This window comes from Motacilla alba, chromosome 7, assembly GCF_015832195.1.
Source record: "Motacilla alba alba isolate MOTALB_02 chromosome 7, Motacilla_alba_V1.0_pri, whole genome shotgun sequence".
Taxonomy (NCBI): domain Eukaryota; kingdom Metazoa; phylum Chordata; class Aves; order Passeriformes; family Motacillidae; genus Motacilla; species Motacilla alba.
Genome location: NC_052022.1, coordinates 13,500,126 through 13,512,322, shown reverse-complemented (window position 1 = coordinate 13,512,322; position 12,197 = coordinate 13,500,126). Strand labels below are relative to the sequence as shown.

The following is a 12,197-nucleotide window of genomic DNA, read 5'->3' as shown; positions in this document are numbered from 1 at the left end:
ATTTCTAACTGAAGTTCAGGGCTCTGAAAAAGGACCTTGTCTTCCCCCTTCCTCTAGGCAATTCCCAGAAACAAAACGAGATAAGCAAAATACACATCTATAGGTGTTCATTCAGTGAAAATGTCAAGGCTGTTCAGAATCTTGTTTTCCATACCAATTAGAGGCCCTGTGTGTTAAACAAAGGCTTCACCCCTCAATCTGCTTTCTCAGCATCTTATTGTATGTGGATATCAAAACCTAGTGTCTTCCAGGAAATCCAAATCAACAGTGAACAATAAGGCTGAACTGGGAAAGTTCAGGATCCAGACTGCTGCTGTTGCTACTTTCAAAGTCCTCAAGGTACTTAGGCAACTAAAACCAACTTTCAGTCCTTTTTTTAAAATGAGTCACAGAGATGTGCAATGAACACACATTAGCACAGACTTGCCCTGCCTGGGCTCCCAAAACTGACCTGAGTCACCCTGGGCTGGGATCCTCCAACCCTAAGAAAAGCTAAATGGTGACAAGGCCTCCTGTCCATGGGCAGAATTCTTTGGAAGCACTAGGATCTGAAGCCCAGTCTCTCGGGACACTACTTTTATTTGTATTTCTCCTTCTGCATTCATCCTCTTAGGCTTTATCAAGCTACTCATTATCTGTTATAGTCTAAGTTGCAGCTAATGGCTGAAATGCTTCCATTGCAGTTTGTCTTTAACCACACCACTTTGGCAGTGTTTATGCAGTGGTCACTGCAGCAACTTCCTAGTAGCATTTGGTGTTTAGCAAACTCTGAGCAAAGCTCAGCCCTGACCAAGATGTTCAGCAAAAAGCAGGAATTCCCACAGCACTTGCCCTCCTGAGCAGTGTGTCTGACATCACTAATGATTCAGTTTACTCAGTTACCCAAAGGTACATTATATCTCTTTGAGTAATGCTTGTGAGATAATCACTTTTTATGCAGTACTGAAGTACAGCTACCTACAAGGCTCGGAGTTTTGGTATCTGAGTATTAGAAGTAGCAGAACTCAAAATGCATGGGTTTGTATTTATTTAATTTTCACTAAGAGATGGTTTATTATGACTGATGACCTTCCATTTTCTGTTCCAGATGAGTTCTTTGTGAGCATCGGATTATGAAGAGTTCATCAAAAAACAACCCCAAGTAAATCCCCTTTTATTAAGGTACCTCAGTTTGTGTCTCACCCGAAGGATTGCTGATCCCAGTGGTCAGGTTAAACTGAAAATCTAAGTGTCCTCTACATCTTCAGGCCTTTGAGTTTTTTTGGCTTTGTTTTTGTTTGCTTTTGCTCCACATTTTCCAATATCATTCAGGAAAGTGAAGAAGAAAAGACAGAGTTAATTTTGTCTCTCAAATGAAAATCCCTCAGCACTGACAAAACCTGCTCTGCTTGTGCCAGGTCTCTAACAGCTTGAAAATCAAATTAGGCCCAGAATTATTGCAGACACTGTTTTCTGTCAACAACCTGGGGAAAAAAAGCAACCAACCAAACAAAACCCTAAACAAAGAGAAAAAGCTTTCTCCTGTAATCTCAGTAAGAGCCATGCTTCCCAATCCATTAGAGGTGTCTCACTCCAGCTCTGGTGTTCCCTGTTGCCAAGTGGCTGGAAACAGAGGCTGCAAAAAATGTTTTAAAAAGTCGTTTGAAAGGGAGCAGAGAGATTGCATGCCAACTTGAAAGCATGACAGCAAGAAATCTCTGAACTTGCTTTGCCAGTGATGAGAAAAACCAGATTCACTCTTGGTTTAGCTCACTGGAGTGGAGGAGGGGGGTTTAATCTCAGTATTTTTTAGTTTCTCAGTGTAGTGGTTTGTGCCGCTGATGGCATTTTGTCACAGGCAAGATTAATGCCAGTGGCTATGCATTATCTATGGCCACCCTCCTTGAACGTACGAGTAGATATAGTGGGTCATATGAAAAAAAATTCCCTCTAGCCAGGTCTCTAGCTTTGGTCACAAGCAAATGTCTAGAGTAGATTAAGAACAGCACAAACATATATGACACTTCCCTCAGTGCACTCTGGAATGCCATGTCAATAATAATAGTCCATGGGTTCTCTGTTATGAACTTAATTACATTACTGTTCAATGCATATCACCTGTTACCATCTACAACATCTTCCAGCTTAATGTTCTATGAGTCTCCTACACCCTAAGGGGCTGGAAATTCCTGGTTTTCCTGTTTGTTTTATTTTCCTGTTTGTTTTGAACTTGCCAATGTGAAACTTCACATAGGATACCCTATATCTTGTACTGATGAAGAGATGAATGAGTTCCCATCCTAACTCTCCATACTCTCCACAGTCCTGATGTTTTCAATGTTCTTTCCTCAACCACAGGCATTTCTGTATATTTGCTAAGCATTGCTGCTTCTCTCTGAACTTTTTCCAGTTCCAATATGTGCTTGGAAATAAATGGCAGAATGGGACGTCTTGCTGCACAGTCCCTGGTTTTAGTAGAGGCTTTTGCAGCATGTTGCTGCTGATGGATTTGTGCAGTCATCACCATTAAAGCTTGAGGCTGTCAGCAGCAGCAGGTGAGCAATTTCAATTTTAAGGAGTTTTTCTTTTCTCTCCTCCCCAATATTGCTAAGCCAACTCATCATATCAAGCTGGCTTTTTTTTTTTTTTTGCTTCCAAGTTGTAAATGTAATCTTGCCAATGTGGGGTTACTACTTCCCAGCAGGCAGGTAATGCAGGCATTGTGAATCAATTTAGACCTTAAGTTTTCATTTTGTTGTGGGAAAAAGGGAAAGACAAAAAAAAAATCAAAAAAAAAAAACCCCAAAAAAACCAAACCAAAACAAAAAAGAGCAAATCTGGGAACAATAATTTAAAATCAAGCAAGAACCTAAGAGAAACATTTGTCAAACCTCACCTTGCCTTCTTAACTTACTAGCCAAGTTTTCTATAAGCCACTTCTAACTAATCAGAGAGGATATAAAGAGATGGAACTTCTAAGTATGGATAAATTTTGTAATTTTATGTTGTCACTCCCTCTAGACATTTTACCAGTTTTCATTGTATCATGTTGAAAGGAAAGTGTTTGTTTTGATCTCAGCTTTTTTCAGCACAGTGTGCAGCTTGTTTTTGTGATAGTACTTAGTGTCTTCCAAGAAATCCTGTTGGGGGTTTTCAAATGCCTCTTGTTTGCAGACAATAAAAAATAGAAGTGGGTGGAGAAAAGATAGAGATGATCTGAAGGTGAGGAAAATGTTTCTAAGAAGAAAGTTGCTAAAACTATAGAGGGATATTGAATTTTACACTCTGGGTCAATTAAAATCAGACAGTGTAATATATCCATCAGAATGTGAATTTGTGTTGGACTTGGGGGGTAGATTAAACACTCTGGTTGGATTTGGGGATGAGATTTTCAGAAGCAGTCAATCTGCTCTTTCTATTTAAGTGATAATAGTGTTCAGTCAGCATTCAGCACATTTTGAATGTCCTAGGATTCGGCTCTCTGGTTTTATAAGCTGAATCTTCAGTTCTTTATCAAAAGAAAATACCCTGCAACTCAAAGATACATTTTCCTGAAATTAGATGTTTTTTCAGGCTCCAAGCTGCTAAAATGCAGTCTTATTCTGTAGTATTTGAAAGCCTATCAAGGAATCCCTTCGTTTTGCAGCATCTTGGATCACTGTTGAACCTTTTTTACAGTCAACTGTCTCATTCCCTCAAGGGTCCTTTCATATTCATATCAGCTTTTGGTGTAATATTATTCTAATAAATCCATCACTACTATAGCTGTAGATCCCTACCTTTTTATGTTTAACTCTGATAGTGGAAGAGTAGAAAACCTACATTTAAAACATCCCAATTTGATCAGCCTTGGGAAGAGGAAACTAAAAAACCTTACAAAGACTCACTTGATTTTCTTTGAGGAACATATGGGAACCATCAGCAAGTGCTGTATCCATGCATCATTCTGTGCAAAGCAGGTCTGAGTTGAGCACATATCAGAGTGTTTCCTGACTCTGACAAAGTGCAGCTGCAATTGCTCTTCTTGAGCTAAACATTCAATCTGAGCCAGTTGTAGCACCCACAATTTTGAAGACAACTTTTCTGGAGTTGTAGGCTGAGCTAGGTATCTCCAGAGATCCCTTTCAGCCCTAGTTTCCCTATAACCATGATTCTGGAAGTGGCAGCACCTTCTCAGCTCCTGTAGGGATTCACTGAAATTACTGTTGATCTGTAGTTGTAAAATCATCACAGGACTGCTTTGGGTACTGACTTGTGAAACTGCTGAGGACAGGGCACTGTCAAGACACATTAATGCTCGAGGCACACCTTCACCTTCCCAGCGTGTGTTCCAGGCTCCTTCCAGTCCAGAAGGATCCTGCTATTTCCATGTTTCTGCACACTTTTCTCTTGAGTGGACCCACCAATAGAATTCCTGCATATGCCTCTCAGGTTTACATCTTGTTGTCACAGTTCTGGCTAAGAAAACCATCACAGTAAAGTTTGATGGAGCTAAAATAAGGTATATATGATTCCTTAGACAGGTTTCAGGTCACTGAGAATTAGCAAAAAACAGTAATCAAGTGGGAATGGCTGGAGCTCACCTGCAGCCCAATAGAAAACACACTTCAACTTGTAAACAATCTAATAACAAGGCTTAAATTAAAACCACATTCATCTCTCTACTCCTTTTTTTTTTTTTTTTTTCTATTTATCATGCTTCCACATTCCCTAAACTGATTATTTGTTTCTTTCTAGTTTACCTCTGGAAAGGGGACAAGCATAAAGACTTAAGACTAGTGAGATAGTAATCATTGGTTCACACTGTTTCCCTTCTAGCTATTTGCTGTAAGCAAGAACAAGAACAACAACAAGAAAAATATACAAGACAGAAAGAAACAGAGCCTGAGGAGAGAACATTCATATTGTCACTTAGATGAACTATGCAGCTATCTCTCTTGACACACCTATTCCACCAACATGCTTCTTCTCAACCTGGTATTCATTTTCTGTCCTTCTTCATTACATTAGTGATCCTTTTCTCCTCTCCTGCTCTGACTACAGCCTGAACAACTCACTTATTTTTTGGCTATATTAGCCAGGTTGCTTGTATTGCTGTCCCATGGGTGACCTAGCAACTCAAACTAATAACACATATTTCTTTGTCAACATTTTATTCTCCAAGTTTGATGAAGACATTTTATATGTCCAAATTGCAGTGATGCATTTTGGGGATAATAACACAGAAGTGGTATTAATGTCTTTTGAATCTTTCCTTTCTAGCAAGATTGGACTGGCCTGGATAAACGGTTTTCTTGCCTAGCCTATTTCAGTTTTCTTTTGTTTCAAACCCCCTGAATTTCATAATGTTGGTTGTTTTTCTCTAGACCTCTTGATAGAATTTTTTATGTTTGTTTTACTCAGTTTGTTCTTGAAAAGAAGGATCTGCAAGTTCTGGTTCTAACTAAAAATAGAATAGATTGAGACATTCTGATATCATGAAGGTGAGATTGGTTTCATTTGCATTGCAGAATGCCTGGGGCATTTATGTATCTGTGGAGGATCTATCATAATGAGGTTTCCTGACTAGAAATCTGGTGTGTGTCTAAGGTTCCTGACATATGATTTAGACAATGATAAAGATAAATTAATCTCAGAAAGAAGGTAGATTTATTTTTAGTCTCCCTCATTTATATTATCATTAAAATTGTAGGAACATTGCATCTCCAAAACTGTGACCAATTTTGTTGAAAATGACCAGTCAAGGCAGATGGGCACATAAATGTCAGATGATCACAGGAACTTTCTGTGCCTTGAGAAACAAGGCTAGAGAGGAACTGGCAAAGAATAGTTATTTCTTAACTATGCAATAATGCAGAGAAAGATGTGCTGTCAGAGCACATTGCAGGTAAGGCACAGCAACCCACATTGCTCAGTAAAACATTGAAAAAAATAATTTTTTTCAAGCAATATCCACAGGCTTTATGAAGTAGAGATAAGGCCTTAGGAAACAGAGATAAAGTTTGATTCTCCTGTAAGACTGCATCCACATGCAGGAGAAAAACTTCCTGGTCCTACAAATGTTAGGATATGAGAGGATAAAAAACCAATGAAAATAGTAGAAGAAAATAAATTCACCTTATTTTTAACACCTGGAGGATTTACACATGTTTTAATTTAATTTCAGATCCTCACAGGAAGTTAGGTGCCCTAGGAATTTCTTGGGAATTAGGTACTTAAATCCTTGTGAAGTTTTGTGTGGGTGACTTACCCACGGAGATGCACATAATCTCTGCAGTGTTGAATGAGACCACATCAATGTCGCTCCATTGCCTTACCCAGCTTAATTGTGTAAGGCAGGGTTGTTGTGACTGTGTTGTATCTCACGTGGCTGTGGTTTCTGTGTTTTTGAAATGCTACTGCTGGGCACAAGTATAGGTTTGATTTGGTCTTAACGTAGAGAAACAAGTTCTAGTCATATGTTCATGCAAAAAAATCAGAACAAAACAAAAAAAAAAAAAGGTTTGAAGTTCAATTATAAACCATTAACATATCTAGTCTAACTATAGGTTATAAACCACAGAAATTAACCAGTGGAGTTAGGACCTAGTGCTGTAGAAAGGATGCTGGCTTGTTTTGCTGCAGATTACCACCAGTAGCTCAGGCTGCTTATTCAGTTCCTCTTCTACATAAGGTGTGTGTGACCATGTTAGTTCAGCTGCTGTGCCTCACTGGTCATTAGCCAGACTACTACAGTGTGGCACCCATCTGGAGCATCCCAAAAGTGGGATGAGCAATCTGCTTGTTGGCTCCAGCCTGCCCACAGCGTGGGTTCAGCTGGCTCCATGCGTTGTCTCTGTTCACTCAAACAAGCTACCAAAGAGTGCAGTTCCCTGAGGCTGGGGATATCATGAAGAAGAAATAGCTATTTTATCACAGAGAACAATCATGCTTAATTTATTGAGGTTGGCAAAAAAAGGGTGAAGACTCAGAAGGCACAAAGGCAGTGGAAAACCAGGCACGTTAATATCATTACAAATGGGCATAAACTGGCTATAATAGAAATTGGATGATAATTTCTGTCCTCCAGAGGTCCCTTTAAATAGCTGAACAACGTTTGAAAGACCTGACTTGTTTTAGGACAATATGGATCCCTTTTCAAAAGTACTCTGTCCAAACAGCTTAGTAATTTCCTTTTCCTATCTGAGGAACATGACTTACCTCACAGGGAACATTGTGGGGAAAAATGAATGGATGACTGTGGGTTGCTAAAAGAGCTAATAAATACTAGGTAGCCGGAGAGATTCAGCTGTGAATATTGACAATAGCTCAACGTGTAGGATGTAGGATGTCTTGTCTTCAGGCCATCCTGAAATTTATCCTGCTGCATCCTTCCAAATTAGCCAGGTTCCAGCAATATGTTATGGAATGTACATGAGCCAGTGTGTCGTGAAGGGAAAAGGAAATAATAGTTACCACATTCCAACAGCAGATTCATGTAGGTAAAACAAGCCACAGTATTTGAAATGTCAAAATTGTTAATAGCTTTGCATTCGTCTGGGTGTTAATTTGTATTTATTATTGAAGCAACAAAGTGTGGAAGGAGCAGGTGACATGCTTTCACCAAAGTATCTGCTGCAATCACTTCTTGCTGATAAAAGCATTTAGAATATGTCTAAGAGATAAAAGAGCCTTTCTGATCAACTGAACCAAGTGTGAGGGTTAACTGTCTCCCCATGTTCATGAGATATATATTTATACACAAAACCCCAAAGAAGATAGCTTTGATATACTGTAAGCCTTTTCAGGAGGCAGATTTTAACAGCCTGTGTGTATTCTGTCAGTCAAAACTCTTTTGAAATGTGTAAGGCAAACTCAAAGCATTAACACTGGGTTTCAGGGATTTCTGCTGGAAGTCGGGGACCTTCGCTTCTCAGTCAGTAAAGCTGTTTATTCAGGTGTGTGTCAAACAGCCAGAAGGGGAAAAGGAAAAAAACAAAAAACAAAAAGGAAGTGGTTCTGCAGTAAGGAAACAAGTATTCCTAACACGTGCAAAGTGATAGAGTTTCAACACGCACTGTGATCACAACCCAACCTTCTCATCTACTCCACAGTGGTTACCATTCCTACAGGTCCAGCAGATTTCCTATTCTAATCTGAGGAAATAGCTTAATGCCAAGGTACATTTTCCTAATGTGCTGATTTTTGGTGACAGCTTGCACTGAGAGCACCAGCCATCTCGGACTGCATGCTCTAGAAAGTAGAAATAAAACCAAGTTATCTCACTTGAGCACTTATCCAACATGAAATTTTCATTTCATCAGGCACAGTGCTGGTGCCTTGAATTCTAAGCATTTGGCCTTCTGCTGCTGTAAACTGCTATGTGAGCTCTAAAGCAAACCCAGTGCACATTCTTTGTGTGTCAATGTTCCTCTTTATTCCCATACCAAGATAATTCTTGGCGAGGTTGCACAATGGGCTTTTTCACCTGCAAGCTGCTGCTTCAGAGCTCACTGCAGAGAGCTCCAAAGTCTGAACTTCAGCACTAGTTCTTGTTTATCTCAACAATAGGGAAGGAGAGCCATGTGAAAAGAAACTATATCTTTTGCTTTTTCTTTTTTTAACTTCCTCATATCTTGAGGAGTACTCAGTATATTTGTGTGCTTGTGCACAAGTATGCAAGGATGAACACCTATTGACTTGTGGCTTGTATAAATTAGGCACATATTTACTTATCACCCTTGTCATAAAAATCCTTTTATAAGAGTAAATTGCTGTTTACTGCCCAACTCTCATGAGAGAGAATCAAAATCTTTTTTGTTTCTTTATTATTGCTGTTGTAACTGCAGGTTTGCTCATCTCTGAGGTATTGGGAGTACGTTATAGACATCATTAAATTTATGGCTCTTCTGGTTAGGAAAAAGAAAGAAGTGGTCATACTGCTGACAAGTTTACATCAACACCTGAGCATATAAAAGATTAAAAGGTAAGCTTAAGAAATTTTTGCAGTTCCCTCCTAAGTAAGCTTCCTATTACTGGCATTTGATGTTTGTCCCAGTTACGCATCAATCATCAAACTATAGATATCTTGCCAGTAATAAAATCAGGGGTTTAATATGGATATTTAGACAAATTGCCTATTTCTCTTTTTCTCTTGGTTTATACTTTTGAAAAGAGTTGGTAAGTGTGAGACACCCAAATGCTTTTGAAATTCAATCAAATTTGAAGCTGTTTCTCTGAATAAATACTCAGAAACTCTGACAATAATGTAAAAAGAGGAACCTAAAAGGGTCCCTGAAGTTTTAAGTTTAGCCTTTAGATTCTCCTAAAGAACTTTCAACTGTGCAGTTGCAAATAATGTTGGGTAACATAATGTTTTTCTCTTAATCAGAAAGTGCATTGAGATATCTTTGTTGTACTTCATGTTTATAGAATGATGACTGCCTTTCCACTTAGTCACTTCATGCACCAATGTCAGTAAAATATTAAAGAAGCCAAAGAAATACATATTTTTTTCTTCTCTCTGTAGCTTTAGAGGCAAGTCTGCCAAGAGCCTGAGCTCCCCTGCCTTCCTTATGGCTGAGGGTAGTTATGCAGCAAAAGTATATTCACATCTGTAAATTTGATTTGTCTTGCTCTTCTAGGGCAAGAGAAGCAGGTTTGCCACCTTTGCTTCATGTGCACAGGCTGAGATCTGTGGAAAAGCCTGGAAAAGCTCTTATGCCTTTGAACAGAGGAGCAAAAGGAGATTTTACCTGCAGACGCGATTGTGGTTCTAGAATGAGTTTATGCAGAAAGGTGTCCTGTCCCCATTAGAGCTGCAATGAACAGCTCCCTGTGGACAACAAGGGACTCACTGGCTGTGACCTTCCTTGCAAACACGCTCAGCGGCAATATTGAGGGGCCAACACTTGAACTATGAATATTTTTTCAGCTTTTCTTCACAGCTCAGCTCTCCTCCTATGCAGTCAGATACTCCAAAGCAATTTTTCAAGCTGATCCTTTTGAAAAATGTCTGTGTGCTGGGGAAGACCTGTGATTTGCTGCCCAGTGCTTCCTTCATCAGAGCTGCTGGGAATTCCTTTCTATTGCATTAGCAACCAGAAAATTGTGGAGTTTTTTGTTTTTGTTGTTGTCTCTTTGGTGGGGGGGGGGGTTAATTAAATGTTGTGCTGTGGCATTTCATGTATGCAATCCTTCAAAGTTTACTATAGCTGGTGGAATGGCTAAATGATGAGCCAGCTTCCCTGTTGTCAAACCAGAGCACAGCCTCACAAAGCGAGCCGGGTGTTTCCTTTCCTGTCTCCATTGATTTGTGAATCCATACTCATCAGAGAGTGTGATTTTGTTCTTGTTTCTCACACTTCCCCTGAGCTAGCTGTGACTGTTATTGTGTTTTGGATTTGGCTTCAGGTTCCAACTGAGATTTTATATCTTCGATGCAGAATGTGAATTAAAAAAAAATAAAAAAGGAGAAAAAAGCTGTTTTATAATGTGTGTGAGTCTTCTTGTACTTTGAGGTGGCTTCCTAGCCTGGTCTACACACATGGCTTTCCTTCCTGATTTATGTCTTTTAACCCCACAGTAACCATTGCAATTGTGCACTTCATCTCTTGAGCATGGATTGAAAGGGGAGTGGATAGGAGAGTTCATCTGCTCTGTAACCAAGCCCATGGAACAGCTCTTCTCTCACTGAGCTGCATGCTGGGGTGTATCCTTGGTTCACTGCACCATAATAGATCTTTTTGCTTACAGAAAATAAAGAGGAGTGAGGGAGAGATGGAGGAAAGATAAAACTTAGGAACAGGAATTTTGGGATTGTTTCCCACAGGCTTCCCCTGTTTGATGTCTCTATTTCTCTACAAATACAGAAAATATTGTAGAAAAAGTGAAACTCAGGTAAGCACCAAGCTTAAATCTTCCTCAGATATGGAACTTAAAGAAGTCTCTACATTTGGGGTGGGGAGCTGTTACAAGGGAAAATAAGGATTTTACATAATGGGGAATGATCAGATATGGGACCTTAGGATAACCTTAAGGTTTATTTTTATCAGTAAAAAAATTATGTTTATACTCTGCATTCAACCTGGAAATCCTAGGCTCAATTCAGATCTGTAAGTATGGGACATAAAGAAGCCAGAATTTCTTGTCTAGTTTCTCGAGCTGACACAGGATCTTCACTATTCCAGCTTCCTTTAGTCTAAAATTGAAATAATCTATCTTCTAAGAGACAGCATGCTGATGATTTGTTTCATATCTCACTCTAAAAATGACATATTATTACGAATCCATCCCTTCTTGCAGTGAGTGTATGATGATAAGGAATCACTGTACCTTTAAAGCAAAGGCAAAACGTGAAATAACATTTACTCCTTTGGAATTGATGAGTTAACCTGGATTTTTTTTTGGATCCCAGACTGTCCAGACTGCAGAACTCAAATTGCTACCATTACATTTTTCTGAGGCTTCTTGTTACAGAATTCCTTTGAAAGGTTAATTGTCAAACTTTAGTTTTGGACTGTATAATGTACTTCAAAACTCCGTAACTTTACTGAAGCATTAGCATAAATATGGTGGGTTATAAAAGGAGTTGTTTTTCATATTTTTTGAAAGGTTGAGCTCATATCATTATTCATGATTGAGTAAATAGGTTTTTATTCCAGGATACTAACAGCACTATAAATACTCATTTTAAGGCTTATGAATCTCACCTGAGTCCCACTAAAGTAGATGGAAAGGTATATCTTGATATACATGCTCTTTGGATAATATTCTTTACCTGGGATGACTATAATTCACCTTTCCTTGGTCGTTTAGGGCAGTATTTTCAAAACTCTCACAAAAGAATTAAGTATGAAAGCAGATGGTGTTTAAGCAAATGCTTGTGTTCTCTTCTTCTCCCCTCTGGTGAAGTAATGAAAGAATTGTACAAATTTCACTGATTGTTGCCTGCCCTGCCCCATCTATCAGAAAGGTGTTATAAGACAGATCATTTTTTATAAAGTCCTTGGAAATTTATCAACGGAAAAGCGCTATGCAATAATTAGATGGAAAAAGTATTGCTGTTCCTATTTGTTTTCATTTTTCTTTAACATTGTATACAGACTTTTGTCTTCTGAGCACAAGAACTCAGCTGGACAAAACCATCTTCCAAATTTAATCTTGTATTGACTGCAACACAAATGCTTTAAAAAGTAAGGATAATAAGGAGCACTGACTGAAAATGCCCTGGAACAGAT

The 12,197-nt window shown here is 38.9% G+C and overlaps 1 long non-coding RNA gene across 1 annotated transcript; it reads left to right on the top strand.

Moving 5' to 3' along the window:
- Positions 1–2,444: 2,444 nt before the first annotated feature.
- Positions 2,445–10,339, top strand: LOC119703447. Its single transcript, XR_005257634.1, has 3 exons — positions 2,445–2,534; positions 8,808–8,944; positions 9,603–10,339. It is a non-coding gene; the product is annotated as an uncharacterized LOC119703447 (long non-coding RNA).
- Positions 10,340–12,197: the final 1,858 nt, after the last annotated feature.